General features: G+C 39.1%; 1 long non-coding RNA gene across 1 annotated transcript in view; it reads left to right on the top strand.

The window, feature by feature from the left end:
• Positions 1–16,198, top strand: part of LOC148222778 (uncharacterized) — a 21,294-nt gene extending 5,096 nt beyond the window's left edge. The window contains exons 2-4 of the long non-coding RNA XR_015805323.1: positions 8,827–8,912; positions 11,078–11,163; positions 14,637–16,198. This is a non-coding gene — a long non-coding RNA (uncharacterized LOC148222778). The remainder of the gene's footprint in view (positions 1–8,826; positions 8,913–11,077; positions 11,164–14,636) is intronic.

The raw sequence follows: 16,198 nt of genomic DNA, 5'->3' as shown, positions 1-16,198 counted from the left end.
TTTAAGCAAATGGGAAATTTTGCTATCAGTTTTCTAGTTCAGTGATCTTTCTGCTGGGTCCTGCTCCCTTTGCATGTATTTTCTTTAATAGTATGTACAAGGTGACTGATAAGATTTTTAATTTTTCACTGTTGACTTTATAAGTAAGATCGCAAAATTTATTTTATTAAAAATGAAAAAGTTTTATTGAAGAAATAGCTGGGAAAGGCAAGATTTTTAATATATATTTTGAAAGCCAGCCAGTTACCAAGTCAGCGAATTTGACAGCCAATTTAAGAGCCCAGTAATTCCTCTGAAATGCAAAGAAGGGCACTACACCAAGAATAGCAAAACCTTTGTCATTTAGTTAATGATTGTTAACTCATAGCATGGAGAACCATGGTTTAATGTGGACTGAATGGTGTTCCCAAATCTGCCACTGACTCAGTAAGCTGCAAATTATTGAGTCTTCAGATTGGACTTAATGAAGTCCTGAACATCTCTGTGTGCCTTGAGTAAATCAGTCCTTACTCAGTTTGGGGAAATGGGATCTTTATGTTGTCATTATTATTCTTCTTCCCATGCAAAACAGAAATAACAATCCTTGGTCAACTTCACAGGAAAGTTGTGAGCTCTGGCAGTGGAAAATGTGGGAGCTGAGCAGAGTTATTATAGATGGCATAGGAATTTTTTGAACTCCTGGGAAAAATAAAAAAAGAAATGGTGATATTCTTTAAGATTCCATTAATGTGGTAGTAATTTCTCAGTGTTAAATACATGAATTTCCCTAGCAAGCAGGTCCTAGTAGAGATGGAAGGGTGCAGTTCTCCTCCCTGGCCTTGAGGAGGAACATTTGAACAACATTTGCAGGCAGCGTCTCTTTCAAAGCCACCTCACTTTATTTTGGAAAGTAACAAGCAGCAAATGACGTGTTATGAGATGCAAATCACAGTCCTCAAAATATAATTATGCATTTAAAAAAAAAAAAAGTTTGTCATTATAAATACTTATGAGGAAATTCTGTCTTAAAGCAAGAATCATATTTGGCAAGAAATTTTTGGAAGCTTGTTGTATAGATTCATTTTAAGAAATTATGCTTTAAAAGCCCTTATTTTTTAATTATTATTTTAACCACTTCTAGAATTAAGCCTTTGTTCCAACAACAACTTCACAAAGAGATTCAGAATTGGCTATTTGAAGTGTGTTTTTTTTGTTTACATCTTTTTGACTTACTAACTCATTTTATTTGACATGTAAATGTTTTAGAGAAGGGAAGAATATTAAGGCTCAACACCTCTTTTAATTAAGGGCATGAGACCACAAATGTGTCAGATCAGCAGTAAACTCCACATTAAAAATAAAATTGGCAATATTTAATATTACTAGAGATCTAAGAAAACAAGCGAATTGGAGTGAAGGAAGAGGCAAATCTTTGGGTTTCTATGTTATCTTTTGTATTTATTTGTTGTCAGAGGGACATAAGGTACTTCACAGACCACTTTTACTTCTGCTGGCTTCTTTAGCTCCATGTATGCAAGGACTGGATTATTAGGTTATTTTAAAAGGCTATTTATTTAGTTATTTTAAAAAGAAAATTGTGAGCTTTCCTAAATTTGTAGATTTGAAGGGCAGGTGATGCCCTTGATAGGAAAGATATCAATGTTGGTGTCTGCTGAACAAGGGTCTGTGCAGGGAACTGTTTAAATCTGGCAGTAGCTGGGACACTTAAGTCAGTTATTTCTGACATGCAATCTCAGTTTTGCTCCTAACTTGTGTCCTTGGGCAAATCCCTTAATCCCTGTTCCCTGTTTACACAAGCATTAAAAAAGGAAATTTTTTTTTCTACCTCACAGACACGTCCTAAGTGTTTATTACTGTTGGTGCAGTGCTTTGAAGTTATGGAGTGCTTTGAAGTTTTTGTCCTTTGAAGTATTGTTTTCTGACTTCTCAGCGATGAACATTTATTCCTTAAATTAACGCATGCCCGTGTTCTCTAGCTGATTTTATGTTGCCATGTCATCATCAAATATACATTTAATTTTCTCTATTTTAATTTCTGGAAGATGAAAGCGACCCAAAGTACACCTTGAGTGTGGTGGAAGGAGCGTGTGAGGGGATGTGGCTGCGGGACTGAGGCACCTGCAGAGGTCACCATTCCTCCACCGAGGCTCTTGCCGAGCTGGCTGGTGGGAACGTATCTCGCTGTGGAATAACCAGCCTGTAAGAGATAACACAGCCAACATCATTCTCTAAACATCGTGAGGGGTGCAGAAATATCTCTAGATAATCGAGATATTTTCCTTAATAAACACGGCTCATGAATAGAGCTCTGGTTTGGATAACCAGAAATCTGAGTGTGACTGAGCTGGTTGAGGTGGAACTATATTTAGGCAGAGCTGGACTGAGAAACAGCAGTGCTGGAAGAGTTCATGGTGATGATTGCAGTGAGCTTCACTCGTTAGAACACCGGGAAGGCTGAGCAGTCAGGATGTCTGCAAGAGGCAAAGTGCAGTGCTTGGTTTTGCCTAAAGATGAACTGCAGTAAATGAGGGGAATCCAAAGGGAAGCTTTAGGTGCTGGGTGATGGGTTTGTGTCGGTCATGTTTCTGTGGAGAGCAGGCTCGGGCCTTCCTGGCTGGTGTTCAGATGGGAGCTGTTCCCTGGGGAAGTGCCATCCCCAGTGGCACAGGCAGAACAGGGATCAGGGGCCTGAGCAGGGCTGGTGAGTGTGGGGAAAGCTGATTTGGGCAGTCTGACAGTGTTCTGTGCCTGACTCAGCATCCCATCCCATCCCATCCCATCCCATCCCATCCCATCCCATCCCATCCCATCCCATCCCATCCCATCCCATCCCACACACCTCTTGGTAGCACAGGGCCCCCCCTGCAGAGCCTGTGGCAGGCACAGTGCTCCCACAGCTTCCCACATTTGTCCACTGCTCATGGATGCTTTCAAAATACCAATAATGCAACAGCTGGTATAATAGTCCAGGTATTTTATTCTATTTCCAAAACAAGCCACAGGCTTATCTCAGCACTGTAGGGCCGTTTCCTCAGGCATAAACAAATGAAGGGCACGCTAAGCACTGCAGCCATGAAATGCAAACTGTTCTTTTTCTCCAAGATTAACGAGTACTTCCATGAAGTTCCCGAGCTGGGGTAACTGTGAGTGGACAATGCACATCTGCAAAGTGCCACTGATGGCTGTAAATGCCAGCAGAGCAGGCTGGCTGCATCCAGCTCCAGGAATGAGGCTTAACAGACACATAGCTCAGCCAAAGTGAGGGTTAGGATTGTTTTCTAGTTTATCGTGCATTTATTTATAAGTGAATTGAAGAAGAGTGACCAAATTACTTAGGAACTATTTTTAGTGCCATTCAGGTTTTGAATAATTAGATTTAAAGTATTTTTCCAAAGTTCTTAATGGCATTACTTGCCAGCTGGTTTTCTAAAAAGCTACATGGTGGAAGTTGAAGGAAAAAAAGTTGTTAGTTTAGCTTCACAGAAGTAAAGAAAATAAATGTTCTTGTTTCAGAACATAGTAAATAAAATAAAAGTTGGTTGGAAAGAAACAGAGAAAATGTTCTGATATGTTAAATGATATATTTAGCTACTGCAGCTTTCATAAGGCAAAGTTAAAAAAATGTACAAATTTTATGTCTAACTGATGAGTATTCTTGGTTATTTGTTTCTATATGTATTTATTCTGCATACATATTTACTATCACAAGTTTAATTTAAATTTAAGAACTAATTGTATGTCAATCTATTGACTAAACCTTGGCACCAATTGATTGAAAGCTGTATCAGTGTCATAACTTTATGTTATATATAATTTTACAGCTTTAAATGTGTTCTTTCAGACCAAAGCTAACAGAAAATAGCTATGGCAAAACACAAGCCCTCCTATCATTAGGATTAAATGTAAATGATGTGAAAGTATTGAGTTACTAAATGCTGAGGCAGCTTCAAGGATCAGCAAAACCAAATGGTGAGAGGGATGGGGTTTTTCTCCAAAATGAGCAGTTTTTCTGCATTGTAAACCAAACAAGCCTTTGTGGTTTTGAGTCAGAAACATGCACTTTGTCAGTGAAATCTTACAGAAGAAAAGATTTTCTAGAAGTTCTGTAACTGGTGACAACAGCGAGGATCTTCCTCACAGCCCCAGCATTGCTCCCAGAAGGATCTGGTGCTGTCACTGCATCTCCCACAGAAGCATTTTGGCCAAATTTGCTTTGTAGAGGTAGAGTACTTAGTGAAAACTCTTCTGAATTTACACCAGTACCAAGCAGCATTTTGTACTTAGTGATCATAAAAATCTATCACCAGTACATCTTTGTGGTTCTATGTAAATCTGTCTGTCTATAGCACTTTCCTAGTCTTTAGACAATTCAAATTATTCACATTTTTTTAAATTTGGTATTCTTTTCCTTCCTTCTCCTGAAAAAAAAATATATATGGAAGCAATTGCTTGTTCATTTATTTATTCCATTTGCCTTTATGATAATTTAGTTGTACTCCAACCTGATCAACTAGATAAAATCATCTTGGATTTTTAGTTGCATTCAGTTTATGTTTGTTATACATCAAAATGAAGTTTAACTTTCCTGCTGTAGTAGAAAATCACAGGCTTGTAATTGTTTCTTTCTTATTAATTTTTTAGTCTGTTATTAGCTTATTAGCTTATCAGTCTGTTCTCAGTTCTGTAATTCAGTATATTTTGCTCAGTCTCACAGTGTTTCTCATTCAGAGGGATATAGAGTTGATTCTTTCATGTTGTTTCCCCTTTCCAGTTCTGAAGCTTCCCCTGTCCTCTGAATCCTCTGCCTTTAACTGACTATTTTGGCTCCTCCAGAAAGTGTCTTCTTGTATGTCAGGGTCTGGATTCCTGCACCTCACCTCAGCTCCAGTTCAGCAGAGGATATTTTTACACATCCAGCTACAGAGGGGTGCCTCAGAGGAGTGTGAGTTTGACTCCCAGAAACATCAGCAGGACATTAGCAACTCCTGTCTTTTTCTGAATTCTGAATAAAGTTCTAGCCCTGAGGACCTGATGAACTGGAGCACAGGCTCAGGACCTCAGCTGTCCTCCCGTCTGTTTCACTCCGTGAGAAACACCCTTGTTGATTTGGAGAGCTCCCTAAATCACAAAGTCCTGACAACTCCTCCAGATTCATGGTGTTTGCTTTCCTTGGCATGTCCCAAAACACCCTTCTGTGTTGGGCTGCACCTGTGATATTCCAGCAGCTCCCTTTGTTCCCAAGCCATTATGTCTTCCTACTCACATTTCCATTCAAAGAGTGATTCATGCAGCAGGGGAAAGGCATGACCTGGCTGCCCCCTCAGTTTCCATCGCTGTGCTGATCATGTGCAGTCCCATCTGAACTGGAGCCTTCATTTCAGACTTCTCTATTCCCATGCCTGGAACTAAGTCTTTTATTCCTTACTCCTCTAGTCTGCACTGGGAGCAGAAAATTATTTGCTGCATAAAGAGGCTTTTGGAAAAAAAACCCAAAAAACCTATTTTTGGTCACAAGAGTAATGCAAACACAGCAGCATGGATTTTCTTTTCCCTAGGAATGCCTCTTCCCACAGCACACAGGGTTGGTACCTGTGCCACAGCTGCTCTGTGGACAAAGGCTTGACTCATTATTTCAGCATCCTTTTTATTTAATAAATAATAGCTCCCATAACTTGAATGTTTGGTTCTGATGTCCAGCTGGAGAGAACTGCACACCTCCACCAGCAGTCCTTACAAGAGCTGCATCTCTTCAGGCATCCTTCCTAAAGCTTTTGATGTTTTCCATTGTTCCTGCACTGCTTTCCTTTTCATCTTTGGAATATTGCTACCTAATAATGCCTTTTTGAGTCTCTTCCACACTGTCCCTCTAACCTCAACACACTCATTTGTAAATTCTGTTTCCTTTACTGTGCAGTTGAAGCATTCCCTATTTGAGAAAGTTTTTAAAGTTATTTTTTATTTGTGATTTTTAAAATTTTTATTTTATTTTTTGGTTGGTTTTTTTTTTTTCCCTCTCCCTGCCTAAATAGCAGTTCTGGGTTTACAAGACTCTGAGGTTTAACTGGATTCTGTCAGGTGACATGGTAGATACTGAACAGGGCTCTAGACCCATTGTAATTTACCTGTAAATGCATTTATATATCATATTGTTCCAGTGCAGCAAAATCCTTGGCTCAATAATAGAACAGTAATATGCCCACTAGAGATTTTAGAAGACCCAGATTAAGGAAAGAATAGTGATTTTTAATAGCTGGAATCAACCTTTTTATTCCCTTGTGTCACAAGACATAGGAAATCTCAGTTTCAATTAAAAGTTAATATTGCATCATGAAAATGGGATAAACGTGACATTAAGAAGTGAATAGAAGGGATATTGTAAAGACAGCTCAAGTGCTTTTAGTGACTTCATGTTTAATTCAATAAAATATCTCTATTTAAACATTATCTGAAGCAGCCAGAGCTTGCAGTAGAATTCAGAGCAAACCTGCTGGAAAGTGTTCATGGCCATGGCAGGTTTGCTAGAAATATTGGCAAATTGAACTTAATTGTAACAGATTACATCTCAAGTTTGCATTTTCCAGTTTGGTTTGGTTTCAGCATTACTTTGTTTTTGAATCTTTCAAACCAAAAACATCTTCTGTGCTCCCTAGGTTTGGTTTTGTTAGTTTATTTTACAATAGGTTGCATCAATGTCATCTAGATGTGACTTCCAGTTTTGCTTGAACTGACACCAAAACCATCAGGAAGGTGGTTTGTTCCCCCTTCCACTCTTTTACTCACTGGCATAATTTCCATCCAGCAAAGCTTTTCAAAAATAAAGAAGGAAAAGGCCTTCCTGTACAAGCTACCTGTGACTCCTATCCAAATATGAAAGACTTGTGTAAAAGCTTGGCAGGCAATCCCAGAATATGCCACTTAGTGACTTCCTTATTTTATGCTCTCATTCCACGTAGAGAAAATGAATCTGAAAATCAGAGTAATTGCCATTCATTTTCAAATATGAAATTGTAAATGGTAAATTTCCTATCTGTGTGTAACACCCACATTTTAAATCAAAAGTCTTGAATGCTGACAGCATTAGTCATAGGAAATCCTGTATGAACATCCAGCACTTGAGTTGGACCTTCCCCTGGATCACACCATAGAAGGAGTTTGCAGGAAAACATTCTGTTACTCTCAAATCCTGTGTTGATTTTAACCCTTTACCTGCCATTGACTCTGGCATGACAGTGCTTTTTTTTTCTAGAGGCCATTTGCCACTTTCTTGTGATCAAAATGATATTGAAAAACAATCTATTTCACAGCTGAAACTGTGTTTTAATAATACACCAGAGGTGTACTTCAACACCCTCCATTATGAGCACAGTCTTCGGTGTAATTTGAATAAAAAAGCCTATTTAGAATATTATATTGTTATATTAATATTCATATATGAAGTATCAACATGAAACAAAGTGCACAGGTCAGTAAAAATGGAAAGCTAAAAAAGCCAACATAACTTTGTACAGTAACCCATAATATGGCCAATGCAATACCAGTAACAAACCCAGCTGTGTTTCACAGGATCATTTTCACATTGCATGGCTGACCCAACTGTGACAATTCCTTTGCCTTTCTGTAAAAGGAGCCATCTCTCAATGGGCATAATATATCTTTAAAAATAAAAAAATCCTGTTTATCATTTTCATCTAATGGGAAAGCCCCACACATGTTGAGTTATTGTGGAACAGCTGGCTTAAATTAAAGCTTCAGATTTAAGGAAGGAATCTTAGAACATAAAGTATCAAATAATAGCTAAATTCTAGATTAGGATGAGGCTTTTAATGTCAGGCATGGCAAGCATATATTAGGCAAATGGACTTGAATCTTAGGTTTTTTGTAATGTGGTGAATCTTAATACTCCAGTTTTAGATCTAGAACCAGCAGTGTTTAAACATAGTTTAATCTAGTTTGATAAATAAATCAAAATACATTTTCATATATCGTTGTTCATATGAGGCAGACTTTGGGACTATGAAATACTGATAGATGTGCACAAAAGAAATAGAAAGCCATTAAAAATCCTCAGTGATTGAGAGCTCTGCTTTTATTCTGACTCTTCTCATGAATTTGAAGAGCCTTTCATAAATTTTTTGGAGCATCATAATTTAATTATCAGTTTTACTTGTAAGGCAAAAGTGATAATTTTTACTACATGGAGAGTCAGTTTGTTTTGAACCTGTACTTATAAAACTTTTCTTTTTGAACTCATAGACTCGTGGAGTCATTTAAATCAGAGAGTAGATCTCTGTGAAGTCTCTATCATTTTGAAGATCCAAACATAGGGAGGATTTAGACCAAGACATAGTTGTTTGGATTGGGGCTTTTCAGCTTTGTTTTTTAAGCCAAGACCTAGCCTGCCTGGAAAAAGGAGAATTAAGCTCGGTATTTCTACACTGCAGATCTCAATCAGCAGTGATGGGAAACTGTGTGCAGTTATAAAGGATCCTGCTCCTCATGTACAGCTGTAGCTGGAATTAGAACTCAAATTCATTTCTGATTATGCTCTTGGCTGGTGTGGTATGAGCTGAACCCCAGAAACACGAAGGAACCTGAGTTTATTGTTGTGTGTTAATGGCGAGGTCTTGCTTGTTCCTGTTTCTGGACAGTTGTGAAGACAAGGAGTTTTATTTCTCCTGAATTGCCAGCAGAGGAGTGAGACTCTCCTGGAGAGGCAGGAGGGGGTGAGATGGTTGGCAGTGCTTGCCTGGATTGATGGGGCTGTGCTCTGTGCTGGGCTGGGCAGTGTGTTAAACACGGATAATGGGAGCTTTTCTTTCTTCTTAGACTGGGCTGTGCAGGAGGGAGCACCATCAGAAAGGATACAGAAAATCAGGTGGCACTGAGCTGCTGGAGTTCCTCATTCGCCACAGGTTTGAGAATTGGGCTGTTTGTAACTGAAATAAAAGAGTACCTTCAGAAGATCTTTCCTTCCCTGAGCTCATTACTTTGTTGCTTTTATCCCTGTGTAGCTTTAGAGTATGTTTGGAACCGTGGCTGGCTTTGCCAGTAGCAAAAAGGAGTTGTAGATACTAAATGTGAGAGCTTTTCGTTGTTGCCACATTCAAGCCAGAGCAACAACCATCAACATTTAGTTAAAATCCAAGCCTTTCTCATGCTGCTAGCCTGGCATTTCCTGTGCAGTGAAAAACACGGGAGCAGTTTCTGCACGTGAGGATGATAATGCAGAAAACGGAGGGGGCCAAGGAAATAGCTTGAAATTAATTGTGGGTGTGGTAGTGTACTTTGTAAGTAAATTCAAAACAGGCATGGAAGCCAATATCAGGAACATGTGCAAGAAATTCCGTTTATAGGACTTGGAATAATAACCTCATTGCCCTCTTAAATAATTTTAAACATATATGCATAAAGTTAGTCATCTAACAAAAACAGTTTCATAAGCAGGTACAGTAATATCTCACAGTTCTCCTTCAAGTTAATGGCTGCATGAAAAATGTTCCCTGGGAAAGTCAAACCACGTTTTATAGGTTTGTCCATATGGGAAGCTGAGCTTGTTTAATCAAAAGTGTGAATTCAAATTAAGTTAGTAAAACCGGTGCAAAATCTGTCTGGGCATTTTTGTACTGTAAATTCCATTGAGAAGAAGGAATTTAGGAGTTCTGGCTTGATCTGTGACAATCCAGATATTGCTGGAGCATTTCTTTGAGATGCCACATCCTCACTGCCTGTACCTGCATTTCTGTTCCACCTCCCCTGTTTTCTGTCATTTCAGGTGTTTGTAGAGCTCTGTGGGTAGCAGAATAAGGGGAGCAATGCAGGGTAAAATATTCCCAAAAGCACTACCAGCACAAAGGAGGGAATGGAAAAGAAAAGGAGAAGGGAAAAGGTGATTGCTCAGGATGACACCGAGGTAAAAAAAAATGCTTATGCACATCAAAGCTGAGCTCCCTAAGTGCAGGAGGTGCCTCTGGCGGTGTGTGCCTGGCAGCAGCAGCCCCTGCAGCAGCAGTGGCTCCTGAAGTCCACAGACTGGCACAGAAACCTGAACTGCTTCCTTGGTACCTTCAGCAAACACCAGCTAAAGCTACCTGAGGTCATTCAGGGAGGCCACGGGTTGCACAAAAGGACAGATGTGCACACCTGGACCAGTTTGAAACCATCCCTTTGAAAGAGATGGATCTGTGTAACTTTCTAACAAAATGAACACTTAGTCTGAGACTAAGATAAGAAAAAGCTCAGCTCCTGTTACCAAGTGTTTAGCCCTTACTCATTTTTCCTTCCTTCCTTCCTGGAATCCTTCCTGGAATCCTTCCTTCCTGGAATCCTTCCTTCCTTCCTCGTGTTTTCTTTCCAAGATTTATCAGTGGCCTGCATCTTCAGGACTTGTGCTACTTTGTTGGTAACTGTCAGTATTTTGAGAAACAGCCAGACTGGTCCATTTCATTGTTACTTCTCCAAAATTACATGGAGCCTAAACTGTCAGTAGTTTGAAGTGCAGTGAAGGACACTTCCCTAAATATACTGAGCTGAGTTGGTTTTTGGAGTGCAGAACTGGGAAATAAAATCCAGACATCTTTAACCATACTGATGTATTAAAAGCACAGATACATCTACACAGAGAAAAGCTGCCTGCTTTTCCATAGGTCACACTCCTGATAACTGGAAATTTTGCTGTACCAGAAATCTCTGGTTAGAAATCTCTGCTTCAAAGAGGTGCAAACTGGGCAAAGAACACTAAATTCTGCTTACAATTCATCATTTAAAGAAGGAAATTTGATGTTAACTTTCCAGGAGTCGGTTTTGGTCAGTAAGCTTTTTGGAGACTAACTGCAAACTTCTGTATTGTCACTTTTGGAGTCAGCTACACTTATTGTATATTTTTACATAGTTTTTATGTATTTTTGCATATTATAGCACTTGCTTAACTAATTAAAATATATGTACTTATAAATACTTCATCTTGTTCAGTCAGGAAGCAGGGAGAACAGACAATCTGTATGATTGAGAGCAGAGCCAAACAAGAAAATTTGGGATGAATTTTGCCTGGAGAATTCAGGTTCTTTTTTTTCCCCTTCAGGTATTTGGGTCAGACACTTGGTGATTATTAACATGATAAAGATCATATCTTGACTGGAGCCCTGAGACACCACTGGAGGGTTCATTGTAAGTCTTGTTTTTAATTACTTCTTGCAAGGAGTTTTGCACAGTTAATATTTGGAGATAATATTTGGATAGGGAAAAAAAGGTGTACATTATGTATGGACTGCAGCAGAGTAAAGCTTTGCATATGGAAATTTGTTCATCACTAACATGTGGTGGATGTTTGCAGAAATGTTCTGTGTAGTGAACGTCTCCTGATTCTAATCAGGTAATTGTTGCTCCCTGGTTTCGTCCTATCTGACTGGAGGCTCCTAAGTTAAAAAAAAAACCTCATTGCTGAGGCACAGGCATTTCAACCAGCAATTTAATTTATCCAGATCACTCTCTGAAGGGGCCTGTGTTTTTCTGTCAACTCTAAGGAAAACCTGTGGTGCCTCCTACCCCAGCTTTGTTAGGTGTCAGAAATTAAACTGAATAAATCCTGAGCTGTATCTCTAAAGTGTTATGGATTTTAGTGTCTGATTACTCAAGGTGAAAATAAAACAACCTCTAGAGCTTGCAAGGTGTGTGCAGCAGCTCACAATTTTTGCTGCTGTTGAAAGTTCTAAAAATGCTTTTGGACACAAATGAAAATGAACTTTTCATATTTGCCAGGGTGGTTTGATTTGCCATCACACAAAGTCAGCAACTTTGAGAATCACATCACTTGAAATAGGTAGCCCCAATTTTGGTAGTGCTTGGCCATGCTTTTAAACTTACCAGTGATCCATTCAGTGGAGATTCAAAATTTGTTCAGTTTTCTCTTTCTAGTACAGTGCTATGTGAGAGACAGGCTTTGTGAGTTTGGATGGCAACTTAATTGGATGGTCCCAGTGTCCTGTGTCTTTTTATGACTCCTTATCTGAGACAGAAAGGTGTGGTAACAGCAGCCATCTAAAAGCCATGTCAGCCAAGCCATCACTGGGGAGGAGAATTCAGAAAAACAGCCATGAGCACTCAGTTTGAACTCTAAGTGTCCTCTGAAGTAATTGTGGTTATTCTATCACTAAAATCATGCAGGACCTCCCTCCTGATTGCAGTGATTATTTTAAGAATTCAGGAAAGCTGTTAAAATTATTCTGTTTTTAGCACACTTGTATGATAACAGGTTTCATCTGAAGTCTTTTTTTGGCTACAACACCACCTAAGCAGAGGCTCCTGTTCCAGGCATCTGTGCAGCTGGTTCCAGGACTGTTTGCTTTTGAGCTCCATCTGCTGGAATTCTATTCTATTTCCCACATCTTTGGTGTTATTATGCTGCCAGGTCTCACAGGAATTGGTTTTAATTAAAAAGAGAATAAGGAATGAAATTCACAGTTCAGAGGAATTTTCAGCAAGTTGCTCGTCCTTTTGTTTAAGGGTTCAACTTGGAGATTGCTTGGAGAATAGAAGACTCAAACCCAGAAAATAATTGTGAGACTGAGGAAAACAAATACTAAGTTTCCTCTGCTTTTGTTCACAGTTTCTAGGTATTTTATAGAGATTTGTATTAATCAGGTCAGTCATGACCTATCGAGTTCTGTATGAGATTTCAAAACCAGATTATTTCCTCATTTTTCTGAATTAGGTTTTTGTTTGGTTTTCTCCTGATGTCTGTTGTTACTCTATCACTAAGAAAATTAGTGTTTTCAATATTTAATTAACATTTTAAAAAGCCATTCTTCCCCATTGTAACTATACTTCTAGTGTTTCAGACATTTAGGGACAGAAGGGACCATGATGAAAATCTAATTTGATTTTTGTAGTTCCATTGTTTCTTAACAAAAACGTACTGCAAAGAATAATGTGCAGAATGGGAAAAGAGGGGCCTGCTGTGCAATACCACTCTAAAAGTGTTTCAGTAGTCAGAGGCTTTCACGGTGAATTATATGATGACTTTCTACAAGTTTCCTTTGTAAGGAGCACATTCTGTGTTCAGAGGATACATTATCCTGTTCATGTCAACAGTAACAGATCTGTGTAGAATTAGGATGGCCACCAGCCCTTGGGTGCTCTGGTGTTGGCAGTGCGTGTAATTCCAAGGAACAAGCACTTCTCTGGAAGAATTACCTTCCCAAGAAGCAAACCATCTGCATTTTGAAGTTTCCTTTTCTTTACTTATAAGGCCTTCATTCTCCTGTCCCTCAGCTGGAGCCAGATGTTCCTAAGTTATCTTCTGTTTCATAATGGGTTTGTGTATATGGTAATTTCAAATATTTTCTTGCTGTCCATCTGCCTGTTAGCAATATTTTTGTGTTCACTCATGATGTTTGTAACTTTTGTTTTCTACACAGCCAACTTTGCCTGAACTGGTTTTAGTTCTTGATGTGGGTAACTCCATGTTGTTATACAGTAGTCTTGGGAATAAGGGCAGGGAAGAAGAGGTGGAGAACAGAGAAAGTGCTAGGCTTGATTTTAAAGATAAGTGGATTTTTTTTCAGTTCTGCCTTGTGCTTCTCCTGGACATGGCACAGCCCACGCCATGGTGCTCTCCAGTGGTGCCTGAGCTTGTTCCAGCCTGAGCTGCTTTTCAGAAAGTAACTATTGTAATGGATTTCTTAGACTTCTGCATGGGACAGAACTGTCAGCCGTTTTTTATATAAATTGGAGAGATATTGTCTGGATTTCCTGACAGCTCTCTATAAAATAGAGATAGCTGGGGAATCTCTGGTTGTTGCACTTCATTGTTAAATGGGTATGTGCTGCCTTAGGCCGGTATTTAAAGTCCTCTGTTTTGAGGTTGGTATTTTTCAGACCTACAGATACACAGGGGTCTGTACAAACTTCCATTGTGTTCTGAGGTTGAAAGTGGCTGGTAACTCTAACTCTATCCCACTGGAGAATAAGTTAAATTGTTACTGTTCTTCCCTATAATGATAAGTACTTTGGATTTAAAATTATTCAGTAAGTAATGATGGTCAAACCCCTCTTTGTAGCTCACTTCTGTTCATGGGATAGAAGTGTGAGGCTTCTATTGGTTTCAGTAGAGACCCAAATTCTAATTAATATTCCTGTGTCCCAAACATGTTGTTCTGATTAGAGGCTCTTTGCCCAGGCATTTCTGTGCAGCCTGCCCTGTTTGAAACCCTGCCTTTTTCTGACTTCACTTCCTGAATCCGTTGACAACACTCACAGCCAAACAAAATACATGTTCACAATGCTGTTATTTGCAAAATATTCCCTTGTGAGTACAGCTGGGGCAACAAAAAGAGTTTCTCTCTGAATCTCGGAGAGAACTGCCTATTCCATGTAGCAGTAAGGCCCATAGTGCATTAGGCAATTTTAGTCTTGGCAGTTAAGTAAGTGTTAAAACTTTGCATTTCACCACATATAAGTGCATGCAGGTCTTTCATTACCCTTATGTGTATTGATCACACAGTGATCTATTAAGAAATACACTGAGAGTGCTGAATTTTAATCTGGGCTGAGGTGACCAGATAGCAACAGGCTCCCAGCCCACCACACTGTTTACAAAACAGATGGAGGAAAGAATATAAACTTACTTTGCTTTCTTTTAGGCCTAATCCTCAAATGTGATGAGAGACCAATAAAAGGGTTCATCGTGAAGTACTCCTCATCTCCTTGTGAAGCTAACTGGCACTAAACCCCACCTGTGAAATATTGGCACGAGAAGAACAACCCAACCCGCGGCACCACTGACCCAGCAGTGCCATCGTTCAGGATCTCTTTCACCCATGCCACAGAATGTCACCCTGAGAGAGAACACACAACTGCACTTCTGGATGTCTGTGTGTGCACATGAGGCCAGGGTGGAGCAGACTGTCACTCAGCTGTGTTTAATTAACATAGTATTTTATGTAATGTATTTATTTTTTACGTAATTAGGTGATTAAGCAAAATGCTTGCTAGTAACATCTCTTCCATAACCCAGCGCTGCTGAGAGTTAAACATGCACCTTTGCAGGTAATTAATCTCCTTGCCCTGCTTATTTTGCTAGTTGGCACTTGCTAAATCCCTGTAAAACCACACCCAGCAGTGCTGTGTATTATCCCTCTGCTGTCTATTCCTACATATGGTCAAAATCAACTTACCTTCCGGGTTGCTGACATCAGCAAAATGTACTCTTGGCAAACTTGGGAATCCTCCTAGTAACCCTTTGTTTGGTTGGTGTTGTTACAGTTGTATTCCTCTGACAGCAGCAAACACCCTCAAACGGTGCCTACCTTGACAGTGCTCGGCATGTGGAAGGACTCTACCAAATTAGCATATTTTAAACATTGAAACAACCCCTTGTGTGATAAAATGTGTATAGATGGGGCAAAAAGTTAGAAAAGATACTTCTCTGCTTCCTGTGAGGAACTGACCCACAGTAGTTGCAAGTTTCAGAGTATAATTTTGATAACAGTAAAGGTGTGTTTATATATATAAAGATATATATGGAACTATCTAGTAATTTTGTGACGTGACCTTAACCAACACTGTCACTTCAATTAAAATTAAGCTTATTCCAATTTAAGGGGGAAAAAATACTTTATTTTTAAAAAAAGCCTGCTTGAGAATAATGATTTTTAATATTTTCTGGCAGTCTTTTGCTATCATCTATTTTCTCTTAGCTGTTTGGCTCCAAACAGCAAACAGGAAAACATCTGGTCTCCTTCAAATAGGTTTATTAAACAAAATTAATTGGGGCGCAGTGTTTAAAATCCTGATAATAAAGCCGTTTCCCACCCCTCTCAAGAAAAGTAGCATGTTTCTGAGATATACCTATGTATTGTCATTGTACTAAAAATCAGGGTTGTTTCTTAAAACTACCTGGGAAGTGCCTGAGAAGTTGCTATTTTCAGCAAATTGCTGGAAACAAGCAACAGGAGTTGCTGTTTTTCAACAAGTTGCTATTTTCATTTCCCACTAGGTTCAATTTTCCCACTAGGTTCAATTTTCCCACTTTTCTATTGCCAAGAAGGTTAGAATCCAGAGTAATACCCAAAAGGGAAACAATTTAGAGGCAGGGGAAGGGTTATAAACTTATTTTACTGTTGACAGCAGCATTGTCATAAATATTAACAGACAAGAATCACCTCCTACCTGAGAAACATAGGGATAAAGGTGCATATTTTTA

The sequence above is a fragment of the Sturnus vulgaris genome, chromosome 9 (genome assembly GCF_052056855.1).
Source record: "Sturnus vulgaris isolate bStuVul1 chromosome 9, bStuVul1.hap1, whole genome shotgun sequence".
Taxonomy (NCBI): domain Eukaryota; kingdom Metazoa; phylum Chordata; class Aves; order Passeriformes; family Sturnidae; genus Sturnus; species Sturnus vulgaris.
Note: the sequence above shows the minus strand (reverse complement) of the source record. Positions and strands in the feature narration are given on the sequence as shown.